A 15,941-nucleotide genomic window follows, 5' to 3' on the forward strand; every position below is an offset into this window, starting at 1 on the left:
TTTTGATTTGGCTAAAAGAGTTATTTTGCTCCGAAATAAGACAGTAACAGATATATAAATAAATTAGCTCTCATCTTTACAATTTTATTAAATCTGAATGTAAAAGTAGCTTGTTGAATTAAGATAATAGCACTACTTCGAAAATGTTTGTATGTGAATTGCATATATATAATTTTTATAATTCGTAATATTATTATCGAATCTACATTATCAAATAATTTTCAATATAATTTAATATTTTTTTAAAAATAATTATTTTGCAAAGTAATTAACCACTATGTTTATCTAGATTACCATGCTTTAGAACGAAAAATTAGATATAAATAACTTAAATAACACCATATAATATCTATGAGCATTTTGTCATTTTATTTTGAGAAAGAAGTTGAAAAGTTGAATGCAATTATAGAGAAAGTGAGAGAGAGAGAGGAAAAAAAGAACAAAACTACAACCGATGATGTTGTGGAACATTGTTGCTCATTTGGAGAGAAGGGAGTTAAGGCAGTGCGTGTTGCGTATCTAATGAAAGGGCGTAATCACGTGGTCTCGTTGCAAACTTCCGGTGAAATCGAATGGTGAATGTAAGTGCGGCACGGCGAGGTGGAGGAGATTCGGACCATTCCGAGAGAATATTAGGTCAAGAAAAACATTCTCATTTTTGTAAATAAGGAAAGCTAGGTAAGTTCAACTGTTAGTTATGGCCTTTCTTTAAAGATTGCGTATAAATTTCTGATCGCTGTTATTACATGGTGGCTGCTGTTTTGGACTGGAGTTGTCTTTATAAGTATTGTGGAGGTCGACTACTGTCCAAGGTGCGCTCAGTCTGACTTTGAAATTAAATGTCTACAGCTTAAGTTCCCGCGAAAACATTATTAGGCCGACTTTGGTTATCTCACTGTTTTTTCGTTCGTTTATTATTTTCCCGTCTTCTTAAACGTTTTTAAAATGGCTTTTGTATTAACAGAATGTATATCTAATTACATTGTTTTACATGAAACCCTGTTGTGAACTTTTTATCTCGGTCGTTTAATTTTAAGTTAGATCGGTTGATAAATATCTCCCTATCCCAAATCTATGGTCGATGTCGTCTTCTTCATTATATTTATTCGTTCCACTTCTCATACACACACGTACAATCATTCGCAGCTTTTGCCCCCTCCTTATAAACAAGCCGTCTGTATTTTTGTGTGTCACTGTGTCCTCCCGACTCTTCGAGACTGCCATGTCGGTGTCGTTGAAGCTGTCTTTGATTTTAAGCAATTTCTTTCTCTCATTCCCTCTACATTCTTTTTTTTTTTGCTACGAAAACACAGCATTTATTGTCATAAAATTAAATTTTTCTCGCTAGTCTAATAATTAAATCGAAATGTGGAGAAAAAAAAATTGTTTAGAATTTCGTCGAATTGTTGTTTATGACCTGATTGTTGTACAATAACAAATTCGCACAAAATCACTCGCGCATCTATGTATATGTGTATATACGCACACAAACCCGTCCTTGTTCGTTTTATTAGTAAACACGTTCCTATTTGCGATGAGTAGATTGTTCCAAATGCATTTAATCGTACCTTGAAATAATCTGTAAATCGCAGAGCAAGGGTTGTGGTGTGCCTTACTGATGTAGTTCAATGATGGTGTGGGGGGGTTAATTTATCTGCTGATTTCGGCATCAGTCTTGGCCTTTCCTATTCTGCCGATCATATGTATGCACGTGGCAGTTGATGTAGTGGGGAGCAGGAGTTAAAACCTCCCTCTACTCTCGGACAGAACAAAAAGCTGTTATAAAAGCTAAATGACACATTTTATCTTTCCTTTCCACATTTTTCTGTCTCTGTCTATCTCGTGTTTATGTAACTGAATTGTTTGTTTATACTCAAGGAAAAAAAATCACCCTTCGATTTATTTCTCTTACATTGTTGTAATCAGTCGAGTAAGATACAAAATTCTAGTGACATAATATTGCCCGATGACGAAACCATTTATCCCTTCTTTCCTTGTCTGATAAAAATAAAAAATAACATCGTACGTGTAATGTTTGCATGAAGAGGAAGACGTTTTGGATCGTGTTTTGCTAAGGCCTCATATCAGAACTATTCACAACAACAACCGTCGTTCTTTTTCGTTTTGTTTTCTCCTCACAAAATTAAATCTCATGTTTATTATTCAAGGTCTAAAGAAATCGTTAAAATGTTGGAGCAGGCTATAAATTATTGAATATTGTAAATCGAAGAAAAATTCAAAGAATAACAAAAACAATGAGTTTAAACTTGATATCCGAATTATTTTCATCTAACAAGCTAATCTTCTAACATAGTACATGATAGTAAATCTAATAACGGTAATCATAACAATGGTTTTATGTACCCAATAAGTCCTGAACTTCTTTATTTTATTTTCGTCATTTGGTATCTGGCTTATTTATTGTTGAACATATGAACAACATTTGTGACGTTAACCACTTTATAAATATAAATAATATGACACGATACCGCTTCGTCACATCATTTTATTTTAGGTACACACACACACAGACACACATTTTATATATTTATATATAACTATATACACAAATATATACTTTTTGCAAAGTGCTCGATACACGCTTTTAGTGAAATTGTTTTAGAAGTAAATAAGCTCTATGGTTTGAGTGGTTGACATCGTTATTTAGACAAACATATATATATATTTATACACGCACATCCGTGTTGACATTAGGATAAATATAATATAAATTATTTGAGGATCAGACCTCTTGACTTTTGGAGGTCCTACCAGACTAACCTGAAGTGCAGGCGATGTTCTGTTTAAACCTTTGTGAATTGACGCCTATAGAGAAACTTGGACAGTATTTGTGGTTCTGAGGTAGAATGATTGGGTTTTATACTAAACATTTCACTGGTTAGGGCGAGGCAGTGGGAATCGTGGTAGACAAGTGCCGCGAGTAAGCCTGTGAAATGTAGGTACGAGCTGGTTCAGGACAAAATCGACTGCTTGTAGTCATTGTAGAAGATACATAAAGAAGAAACAGTGATTATAGTGTATTAGACTCTATTACGGGTCATACATAAGTTTTATAGATGGACAGCACTGGACCGGGATGAAATCTTTGTTCTAATTTTTAAAAGGAACCTCAGCAATTAGGATGCAGTTTTGGCAATATTTGTAGTTACGAGAGATTTGCAGAAATTGTAAGGCCTAGTATTGTATTAACTTTAAGGACTTTAGCTGGGTGTTGTAATGTATGGGAAGGGTGTTGTGTAGACCCTGGTGTACCCGAGTTGATATATGTGGTTTGGGGTGAATTCTGTCAGAACATGTTACAGGTGAATGATCTGATTGGGAATTTCATTGCCTTATTGAAAGGCAAGTTGGTGTTGATACTCCCGACATAACTGATGGCCTTGCTGATGTTAAGGGCAGTAATTTTGCTATTGTTGAAGTTTAGAAAATTAAGATTCCATTGTTGTGTGATTATCATCGTTTTAACGTCCATGTTTTCCATGGGTTGGACGGAGCTTATTAAGGCAGATTTTCTATGGCCGGATGCCCATACTTGTTTCCAAGCAAGGTAATATTTACCCATGGCCAGTTAGAAATTTTGCAGAATTTTGGAAGTGCATGAAAGTGTGGAGGTTTCTGCAAAGGCAGTAGAGATTTTCTTGACAGAGAGCCTAGAAAAAAAAATGCCACTTTAGAGATGAGGTAGTTGTGTTGCTTAGTCCCAAGTCAGCTTTGATTGAATTATAATCAAAGGTGTTCTATAGACATGACCATCCAAGCATAAAATACTTCTTCATACATTATCTTGTTTAGTTTTTTTAATGATGGTTGTGTGTAGTTTTAGAGAAATTTGGCTGCTCTTTTGGGCAGATTAGGTAACCATGTTTTGAGGCTCTCTGATTGTGTTAGTGTATAGTGTTTGGCTGTTGCCATAAGGTTTGAGCTTCTGGTCACTATGTGATGTTACAGCCATTGTTCATCGATTTATTTAAATAAGGCATTTTCATTATGCTAACTTTTCCTGTCCCAGCAGTGATAATACTGTCAGCCGACATGGGAACCTCTTCATGGCAGGCTTCACCTGTTAGAAATAATAGTGAAATCTTCAAATCACATTGAATGTCTTTGGGTAAAATGGAAGAATACATTGGACTGTGTAATCCTAGATACATTAAGATCATTATCATATTTTTTTATGGTAGCATGGGTTAAATGGGCCTTACATAATCTCATGGCCTTTGGTCATCTGACATGCTGGGACTAGGTGTATTTTATCTTGAGATTAGCACTAGTGGGACTGTATGACAATATGGACTAGATACATTTTATCATGGCAGTGATACTGTAGAAGTTATCTGCAGGATTATGCTTGCTTTGCTGTGGCCTGCAGAGACTGCTCTTCTGCTGGTTAATATTTTTTGGGTTGTAGAGGGGGGACAGGTTTTTAAAGCTGGATGCACTTCCTTTCACCAACATCTTTACAGCATAGTAAGGAGGAAGGAGCCACCCCCTCGGTCATAAAAGACCATGGGCTTGCACCTAAAAAGTTACCCTCTGGGGCACAATTTCAGGCAAGGTTGTTTATGGAGATCCATCAGTTGCCCATGCATACCAGCTTCCCCTCACCATGCCACCAATATTACCCAAGGGTAAGGCAAAGGCCAATACTGTTTGGCACCAGTAATGTTACAGCTCATTTCTATGGCTGAGTGAACTGGAGCAATGTGAAATAAAGTGTCTTGTTCAAGAACACAATACACAGCCTGGTCCAGGAATTGAACTCACTACCTCATGATTGTGAGCCCAACGCTCTAACCACACATATACATCATGCTTCTTTTCAGTTAATCATACAACCATCTCTGCCTTTACTTTTTCACTCTGGATAAGTTAGGCAAAATGGAGGCGCAATGGCCCAGTGGTTAGGGAAGTGGACTCGCAGTCATAGGATCGCGGTTTCGATTCCCAGACCGGGCGTTGTGAGTGTTTATTGAGTGAAGACACCTAAAGCTCCACGAGGCTCTGGCAGGGGATGGTGGCGAACCCTGCTGTACTCTTCCACCACAACTTTCTCTCACTCTTACTTCCTGTTTCTGTTGTGCCTGTAATTCAAAGGGTCAGCCGTGTCACACTGTGTCACGCTGAATATCCCGAGAACTACGTTAAGGGTACATGTGTCTGTGGAGTGCTCAGCCACTTGCACGTTAATTTCACGAGCAGGCTGTTCTGTTGATCGGATCAACTGGAACCCTCGACGTCGTAAGCGACGGAGTGCCACCTAAGTTAGGCAAAATTTTAAAAAAACCTTGTGGGTCAGTTAAGTTCTTAACTGACCCTCTAGGTTTAAGGTTGGGAATGTTATTGTTGGGATTAGGAATTAACTCTGGACTCATATTATTAGCAAGTTAATTAATTTATTGAGCATTTCCTTCTCATTGGCTTTTCCTGTTTTGCTTTTATTTTGAAATAATCCTGTTCTAAATATTGTTGTTTATGCTTCGAATTAGCGCTCATTTAGTACACCTTATGATCAAAGGCATTAAAAGCCATGATTTCTCCATCTTGATTTCAGACACAGTGTATCTAGAGTGGTGTTTGAGGAAAACTTGGCTGCTATTTCTAGCAGGTCTGGTTTCTGCATAGTGATTTCCTAATTGGCTAACATTTTCACAAGTAAATTGTTGCATCATTAGCAATTAATTATGCCAGTCTCTTGTGATATAATGTTGTAATAGAAGAAACATTGGGAGAATTTTTGTTACCATTTATTTCTATATTTATCTTGCTGCATAGGTACAGGTGTAGCTGTTCAGTTAAGCAGTTTGCTTCTCAATTGCATGGCTTTTTGGGTTCAGTCTCAGTGCATTCAGCCCTGAGCCAACCAAAGCCTTTTGAATGGATTCGGAAGATGGAAACTGTAAGAAGCTTGTGTGTGTGTGTGTGTTGTGTCTCCTTGTCTTCAAATCGTGACTGTCATACAGGCAATGCCATTTATTACCAATATTCTGCAAGGACATGTCTGGCCATGAAGAAAATATTACCTTACTTGGGAAACAGGTGAGCATTGGTGCTGTGAAGGGCAGTCAGCTATAGAAAAATCTGCCTTAATAGACTTCATCTAACCCATGCAAGCATGGGAGAGTGGATGTTAAAACAATGCTGATTGTATTCACTCAAATTCTGTCCACATATATATTTGTTGCCCTATTTAAGAAGCCAGTTTTGTTTTTGTTTTTTTGAGATCTATCTCAAATAATTCAAACAATACTATCATAGAAAAATTAGCCCCATGGTTCCGGGTTCAGTCCCACTGTGTGGCTCCTTGGGCAAGTGTCTTCTACTATAGCCTCGGGCCGACTAAAGCCTTGTGAGTGGATTTGGTTGACGGAAACTGAAAGAAGCCCGTCGTATATATGTATATTTATATATTTGTATGTCTGTGTTTGCCCCTCCCCCCCACATCGCTTGACAACGATGCTGGTGTGTTTACGTCCCCGTAACTTAGCAGTTCAGCAAAAGAGACCGCTAGAATAAGTACTAAGCTTACAAAGAATAAGTCCTGGGGTCGATTTGTTTGACAAAAGGTGGTGCTCTAGCATGGCCGCAGTCAAATGACTGAAACGAGTAAAAGAGAGAGTATTATTTATCATTGGCAAAATTCTTATAAAGCATTCATTGGACAAAAACTTCATGTATTGTTTTTTTCTTTGTTTTGTTTTGTTTAACTCAAATTGTGCATTGGATGAAATTCGCATTATTTAGTTATGACTCTTGTATTTCTTGATTTCAAATTTGACTTTGCCCTTCACTCTTCAATAAAATAAATACTAGTCAAGTACTTGGTTGATATGATCATATGTTCTCTTCCCCTAAATGTGTGGCTGTGTTTATGTAAGAAATCATAATTATAATGCTTTTTTATGGAGTTTATGAAAACTTTTTAAACACTTACTTACACCTTAACATATCTATTTATCATACCACATTGTATCTATACAACTACACAGTCTGTCCACTTAGGTTTTTAGATAATATACTTATGTAAATGCATATATGTTTGGTAATCATTATTTCAAGTGTAAATCTCATCTTAATTGATAAGAGCTGAGAATGGGTACTATGTATATGTCTGTGGGTAAAAATATGCCACTATCTGTTTGTAAAAGGTAACAAAGTTGAGAGGAAGATCTTGTGTTTGATAAGGTATTGGGTAACCGTGTATTCTCAAATATTGGCATATGGTGGTTGTTGTCACAATGTACTTATCATGCCGAATCTATGACTCTAGCATAAGTATAAACACACAAAGTTTAGCCTATTTTTATACATAATACAATATAATTGTTGCTTCTGAATGTGTATTATTAGATTTGAAAACAAACTATGAGCTGATTATAATGAGCAATTATTAAGAAGAGCATTTGCCATCTTTAGTAGGTGAGTGGTACTCCTGTTAGCATGCCCGAAATATTCTCTCTGCATTCAAAACATTTTGCTCTGATACAGAACCCCAAAATCCCTCTTCCTTCCTTATATTTTCTTGAAGCAGTGAATTGGCAGGACCATTAGAGTCTCAGAATGCTTTGTGGTATTTGTTTAAGCTCTCTGTTCTTAACCCATTCAAGATCTATAATAAAGTACCAATGGAGGGTAGAGGATTGGTAGAATTGTTGGAGCATCAGGTGTGATGCTTTGTGATACATCTGTTATGGCAGCATTTTGAGTTTAAATTCTGTCTTTTGTCTATCACCAACCTTTTCATGGTGGAAAGAAGAGTTTTTGAGGCCTGGCTGATAGTGATAAGACTCTAATGTTACATGGATGAATCAATGTACTTGAATGCAAAATTCAGACTCTTTACTAGAAGCATGATAAACAATCCAGTTCTTGTGAGCAAAAAACCATCAGATGGAATTTGGTCTGCTGAGTTTTTCTTTCTCTTCCTTTCTATCACTGATCTTTGAGAATTTGTAGATGTCATGGGTGCTACTGTTCCTCTTCTGACTCAACAGACTGAACATTTAATAATGAAAGCCAGATTACATTCTCATTTCAAGAGGGGCCTCTTTCTCTGTGACATTTGCTCTTTACTCTTTTACTTGTTTCAGCCATTTGACTGTGGCCATGCTGGAGCACCGCCTTTAGTCGAGCAAATCAACCGCGGGACTTATTCTTTATAAGCCTAGTACTTATTCTATCGGTCTCTTTTGCCGAAGTGCTAAGTGACAGGGACATAAGCACACCAGCATCGGTTGTCAAGCAATGCTAGGGGGACAAAGACAGACAGACACACACACGCACACACACATATATATATACATATATACGATGGGCTTCTTTCAGTTTCCGTCTACCAAATCCACTCACAAGGCTTTGGTTGGCCCAAGACACTTGCCCAAGATGCCATACAGTGGGAATGAACCCGGAACCATGTGGTTCATTAGCAAGCTACTTACCACACAGCCATTCTTGCGCCTATTGAAATATTTATTTTGAGCTTTGGCTCAAGGCCACAGATTTGAATCAAATTGGTGTAGGACTAGTACATTACTGACCCCTGAGACAGATGGAAGGTAGTCTGTCTTGGTGGGATTTTTGACTCAAAATGGGAAGACACATTTTTGTTATTTTTTTATAGCAGCGGCATGTTTGTACTGATGGTGATTGTGTGCCTTCAAAGTCTGATTAAAACTCTTGAATAATTTCAAGGTGACAGCTGCTGTAAAAACATGAGCAGAAAAGGAATTCCAGCAGGTGGACACTCTTGGGATTTAAGTTGTTAGAATTAGCATAGAACTAGGGAAGGGATACACAATGAGTAATGAGTGAAGAATGCTTGGTGGGGAGGTACCAAGAGACCAGTGGCTCCAAGAAGCAGCAGCCACTGTTGTAGTGGTGGGAGAGAAAGTGAGACAGAACAGTATGTCTGGGTCAAAGGTTGAAGTGTGTTGATGATTGGCCATTCAGTGGTGGTGGTGGGGCTGTCTTGGATGTGGTCTAAGATCTTGTATTTGATGTTGTAAAATATTGTAAGGAATTTATTCTAGTAGTTAAATGCAGGCAGCCATACAGAGTGCAATGAACTGAAAATTTTTAATCTGTTGAAATTATAGCTACGATGAGAAGTAAATTCATGAACGTTAATGACCATGATTCTCAAATGGGGCAAGGAAAAGAAGTCCCAAAATTTCAATTGATCAAAAATTAGAGATAGGTAGGGATGAAGGCGTGTCTTTGCTTGGTAGCTGTAGACATGTTTCAGCCTTATTAGATCTCCTCAGTGAAGTGTTGTCGGCATGCTGCTACCAAAATTTTTGAGTGACTAATGATGTGGGTGTGTGCACATAATATATATATATATATCATAATTTTGTATACACTTACCATGTTATCATGGGTTGGAGGTTTTGATAAATGATAGGAATGATTTGAATTTCTTTGCTCATGGGCCCTAACCACAACATTAACTGATGTCTATGCTGCTCAACTGGCCTTTCATTCACTTGTGCTCCATCATTCATAGAAGTTAATAATCATATGCAACTTTACTCATCATCTATGGCCAAGACAGTTAAGTTTCAAATTTCTATGAATCAGTCCAGCAAGCTGTATGTATTTGGCGCAGGGTTAAAATGTCAAGTTCACCGATTCTTTCATCATTATCATTTTAACATTCTCTTTTCCAGTCTTGCACAGCTTACATGAAATTTGTTAAAGCAGATCTTCTATGGCTGGATGTTCTTTTTGTTGCCAACCTTCATCTAATTCCAAGCAAGATATTTCTCCTAGTCCTAACACCAGCAGCACAATGGCTGGATATGTTTTCATGGAGCATTGTAGGATGTCAAGACAAAACAACTCACACACAAGATAGGCCATTTTCAGTTTTCAGCTGCCAGATCCATTCACAAGGCTTTGGTCATCTTGGTGCTTATAGTAGAAGATACTTGCTGATAATGCCATGCAGCAGAACTGAACCCATGTGGTTGTCAAATGAACTTTGCAACCATGCAGCTGTTCCTGCACTTAAGTTTAGTGAAAGTTTCTAGCCTCTGCAGATGTTCTACGTTTAATGCTCATATTCTTCTGCTATGTAGTTTCATACTTCTTGCTTAAACTACATACAATTTACATTGAAGAAACCTTTTGTTGCCAGCAAATTTAACAGCTCTCTCAACATTATCATCATCATCATCCTTTAACGTTCGCTTTCCATGCTAGCATGGGTTGGACGATTTGACTGAGGACTGGTGAAACCGGATGGCAACACCAGGCTCCAATCTGATTTGGCAGAGTTTCTACAGCTGGATGCCCTTCCTAACGCCAACCACTCAGAGAATGTAGTGGGTGCTTTTACGTGTCACCTGCACGAAGGCCAGTCAGGCGGTACTGGCAACGGCCTCGCTCAAAATGGTGTATTTTATGTGCCACCCACACAAGAGCCAGTCCAGGGGCACTGGCAACGATCTCGCTCGAAAATCCTACGAAGGCCAGTCAGGCGGTACTGGCAACGGCCACGCTCAAAATGGTGTATTTTATGTGCCACTCGCACAAGAGCCAGTCCAGGGGCACTGGCAACTCTCTGTATATCCAGTTGTAATTATATCACTCAGATAACTGAAGCTACCTGCTACATCTTGGTAAATCATCTGAGCTGCCGGAGATTTCATTTTATGGTGTTTCTGGTTCATCTGGCCCCTTGTTTCTATGAACTTTATCGCCTGTGGTGCTGGAATTTTGTGCTCTAGGCACAGATGTGGCTGTGTTCAAGAAGGTTGTTTCCCAATGACATGGTTGTGGGTTTATTCTCACTATATGATACTTTGGGTTGGCCAAAGCCTTGTGAGAAACTTAAAAGAAGCCCCATCTTACATAATGTGTATAGGTGTGTGTCTGTTATTGTTTCCTTGCTTTGAGATTATGTGCTAGCTGTAAATGAATGTTATAGTCATGCAAGCAGTGTCCCTATTTCATCTTCCATGGAAACATGTTTGGTCATAGGGAAATATTATCTTACTTGATAACAGGTAAGCGTCAGCGATAGGAAGGACATCTGGTTATAGAAAATCCATTTCAACCAAATTCTGTCCAAAACATGCAGGCATAGTAAAGTGGTGTTAATTATTATTTTGGTCTTAGTCTTTTCAGCTTTTTGAGTCTAGACCATTCTTCCAGATTTGGAACTCTTTTGTAGCTTGACAGGTTTTGACAATAGCAACTAGGCTATTGCTACATGAAAGTTTTCAGGGAAACTTTATAGTTAATACATCAGACACTGAGAAAAGGAAGGTTGCACATCCCAGTATAAATTAAAACTAGAAATTGTTTTTGAAAGAGGGTCAAAATTTACTCAACAATCTTGTCTTAGTCTTCCATCATATGCTCATGTAGCCAATGATGAAGTTTATTCTTTTCTTTAATAATGTCCAAATACTTCTCCACCCCTCCTTTTAGCTGTCTATATTGGATTTGTATATTCTTTTTATTAACCCTTATATCAGAAAAATCTAATTTAACTGATTGGATTTGAACTTAGAGCTGAAAATTCTTGATACTTTCCATGTTTCTTTTCCTGTATTTTATTGCTGAGTAACCCAATAGACTTATCCAATTTGTTTCTAGACACTGCTATTCATCATCCTTGTTGAATTGGTATCTTTTTTTTTCTTTTTCTTTCCTCTATTCTTGCATGCTAGTACTACTGAATACTCAATCATATTAAACTAGAGCTGTTACCTATTTTCAAGTTAGTGAAATAATTTTGTTATGATTTCCCCAAGGACACAGCACGATGCCTTTGCTTCAGTTTCAATTCCCTTTCAGTTACTAATATTTTATATTTTATTAAGATATTTTTCTGTTTTATATGAGTAGCAAGTACTCAAGCATTTCCCAGGTTCATAAATAACTTAAACAAATTACACTGGTGTTTTACACACACACACACACACACACACACACACACACACATATATACACATACACACACATGTATATATATATATATACATACACAATTTGCTCTTCTATCTTGAAACTGATTTTCTTTATGATTATAGCTATTTAATGTGTAAGACTATATTCTAGATGGAACCGTGTGTTTGAAAACAATATTGTGAAGATAAAGATGAAGAAGAAAGCAAAGAAAATTTTAGATTTCACACTAATTTTAAATGTCTTTTATTTCATGAAATAACACAGAAAATGTACAGTATTGGAAATAGGCAAATAAAACCTTGTATCATAAACTGTCTCCAAGACTATAGTGAGAAAATAAAATGTAAAATGGAATATAGCTTGAGATTAAATGCAAAATAATTTCACGTTTGTATATTTTATGTGTGTCTTTTTTTCCCTCTGCCATGGTTTGGGTTTGAGTGTGTACATATTGTGGTAGAATTTTACAGCTGGATACTATTCTTGTTGCCAACCTTTACCTGTTTTTCAAATAAGGGATCTTTTATTCACCTGATTTTCAAAAATAGAGAGCAATAAGACATTGTTTACAGCAAATGAAAACATGACATCACTGTGTCTTATAAAAGACACAGTGTCTTATAAAAGACACAGTGTCTTATAAAAGTGTGAAATACCAACATACGCACAGAACAGATTTCCATATAGTTTACATCTACCAATTTTACTTGCAAAGCATTGGTCAGTCTGAGACCATTTTGGAGACACTTTCCTTAAGATGCCTTACAGTTGGATAGAACCTGAAACTGCATGGTTTCAAAGTAAATTCCATGTCACACGACCTGTTAGCTATAAGATATGCTGTTTTTAAAGATTGCCTTTAGCATTTAAACTAGCCATATCTAGCCGAAATGTTCTACCTGTTTTATCTTCAAACTGACAACATCCAGTCTCTCACATCTGTCCTGCAATGTCATTCTAAAAATAAGCAGTCATAACTTTGAAATCTCAAAGCTACATGATAATACAAGATTAACTTTAAAAAATGTGAATAAATAAACATTATATTTGATAGTAATGTAAATTCCAAAGGGTTAAATGATGTGGCACTATGATTCAGCAAGATTTCTGAATCTGTCTGAGGAGTTAGCTTCAAATCTAGATCCACAGCAATGATAGCTTAAGGTAAATTTTGGTATTAATCCTTTTCAAGATGCCTGGTGTCTTGCTGTATTGACAAAGGATCAAGGTGCCTGGTGCCTTGCTGTACTGACAAAAGATAAGATACCTGGCACCTTGCTGTACTCAACAAGACCTGTACTCTGTTGCAGAAATGTTAAGACTGTTCCCTTTGGTAGTACCATGTAAAAGCACCTTCAACCTTCTGTAAAGTGGTTGGCGTAGAAACCTTGCCAAATCAGACTTGAGTCTAGTGCAGCTCCCTAGTTAGCTCAGGTGAAACCATCCAACCCATGATAGCATGGACAACTGATGTTAAATGATGATGAAGATGATATCAACCCACCTTAGTTCTATGAGATCAAGTTCTTGTTTTAGGGTGATCTGGATTTAAAACCTTCTATCAAAATTTCATATTAATTTGTTCAGAACACCAGCTTAACATGACAAGTTACTTTACTGAATTCTTCATTATTTTTCAAAATTAATTAAAACAAAGGCAGTATATTTCAACAGAAATATGCTTACGAAAAAAAGGGGTAACTAAAAAATGCATTGTTATATTTTTCTAATCACTACTTATAAATGAGTGGAGTGGTGGTGGTGGGAATACTAATGTGAAGGTTAAAGAATATTCACATTTTACTGCCATGTGAAGAAAGATAAACTGAGAAATATAAACACAAAGAAAAGAAAAAAAAGCATACCATAACACTGGTCTCAAATTAGCTTGAGTGTCAATCAGCTTCAAATAGATTTTCGAGTATCAATAAGATGATTGTGGCTTTTATGGACTCAGCCAGAGTAATTAACCTGTAGAGCAACTTTGTGAATGGTTAGCCAATGCTGTAACAACACCGGCGTTACAGTGTAGCGCTTAAGCTAATCCTTTGTTTTCACAGTTTCATTTTCTGTGCTTAGTGTTTAGAAACCACATCTCTTATTGCTAATGTAGTCAGTAATTATCGGTAAGCACTCCTTATAGCTTCCCTATTAAGGAGTTAAGAAAACCATTGCTGTTTAAGTTGATTAGTTTTCATTTTGTTACGCTGGATTGGAAAAACAAAGCAACACAACAAACAATAGCAATCATAATCTTTATGCTTTGACTTGTCATTCATAAAAAAAACTTTTTTTATCCTTTGCTTTCTGTGTGTATTTCATTTTCTAATAAGTTACTCATTATCTGTTGGTCTGGATGTATCAAACAGAAGTAGTTGGCTCCTATTTCAACTTCCTTTTTCACATCGGGATTGTCAGGATTTGAAGCACATTTGACTTGGCTGGGTGACACCATGTATATTCAAGGAATTCAGTGTTGGGTGATGTAGAAGGGTATATCCCTTCCTTCTCAATTGTTCCATAAGAAATATTATTTCATCAGTGTAGAAATATATTTTCAGCTGGCTTGGTTAATAACTGTTAAATTTTTTTATCAATGTCTTCTACACCTCTTTGTCGAGAAATATAACCCAGGTTGCTATTTTTTTTATTCATTCTAGTGATTAGATAAGTCTCAACTTTTAATGTTAATTTGTACTTAAACATAAATTTAAAAGCATGGATGTTAGGAAAATGTTTGACCATCTTTACTTAACACTAATTATTAGCCTTCACTACCTACCTCCAAACTGTTCTGCAGTTATCTGATTTGTATATTTTATTTTGAATCTTAAGAGTTTGAGTAAATATATCCCTCAGTCATTTGCAACTTTATATTCAGTTTATGAAATAGACCAGTTAATTGCTAGCTATTTAAAATTTCGAAGCAAATGACCAAACTGTCATGTTTTCTACCACAAAATATTATATATTTTATGTCACTTTTTTTGCCTTTTAATTCATTGATAAACGAGTTTACAGCTATGACAGTAACTATTGTGAGCATCAGCAAATTGTAGACACACAAATATTTAAGTCACTAATAAATATTACTTGCTATTAAAAGTGTCTTGTGACTTTTTCTTACTGATGACAGATATATATAGTTTAAATCTTTGTTAAATACATTAACATTGATAAGCTCTCTACTATGAAGTGAAGTAGGACTGAAATCTTTTATTTGTTTCTTTTCTAAAAGACTAAAACAAATAAAAATTGTCTTGCTCTACTGTGCAATAGTGGCCTCTACTTCTTATAGCTTGTTGGTTTTGTACCACTACCAACTTATTTGCATCACTTGTGTCTCACCACAAGACCCCGCATTAACTATAGCAAATCCTTCTTCCTCAGAATATTGTTCCTCTAGAATTCCCTCCCTGTTTCTTCTTCTTCTGATTTCAGCAGTCCTGTAATGGTTTAGTCTGAGCACAGCCCAGACTAAACCAGTGTAGAGAAAAAGAGTTTAACCCTTTCGTTACTGTATTTATTTCGAGATGCTCTGTGTTTCTTTCAATTATTTTAAATATAACAAAAAATTTAGTAAAATAACTTAGTTATCATTCAGCTTGTGTTAAGAACATAAATTGTGACTAAGGTTTAGTGGAAGATTTTAATTGAGAACTTTTGGAAACAAAACATTTTTACTCAGAGCCAAAGCCGGTTTCAGCCGGGTTGGTATCAAAAGGGTTAATATACTTCTTAAAAGGTTTAACTTGCTGATAGCAAAGTTTCTGCAAAGGATATTTCATTGTGGTAGTCATTGTAATGACCCGAGTAACACATTAACCCTTTAGCTTTCAGATTATTCTGTCAAATGCAATGCTTATTTATTCACATTGGTTTGAATTAAGCATTATTTCATAGCTTTGAGACTTTGATGATGTGATTGTTTATTTTTAGGATGACATTCTAAGGTAGTCTTGAGAGGTCAGATCTGGCTTGTTTGAACATAAAGTAGGAAGAAT

General features: G+C 36.4%; 1 protein-coding gene across 2 annotated transcripts in view; it reads left to right on the forward strand.

Moving 5' to 3' along the window:
• The first annotated feature begins 551 nt into the window (after positions 1-551).
• LOC106879200 (uncharacterized) overlaps positions 552-15,941 on the forward strand; it is a 374,932-nt gene continuing 359,542 nt past the window's right edge. For both annotated transcript variants that reach the window (XM_089349772.1, XM_052966714.2), the window contains exon 1: positions 552-678. The gene's annotated coding sequence lies outside the window, so the exon portion shown is untranslated. The remainder of the gene's footprint in view (positions 679-15,941) is intronic.

This window comes from Octopus bimaculoides, chromosome 3 (assembly GCF_046866305.1).
Source record: "Octopus bimaculoides isolate indiv1 chromosome 3, ASM4686630v1, whole genome shotgun sequence".
NCBI lineage: Eukaryota > Metazoa > Mollusca > Cephalopoda > Octopoda > Octopodidae > Octopus > Octopus bimaculoides.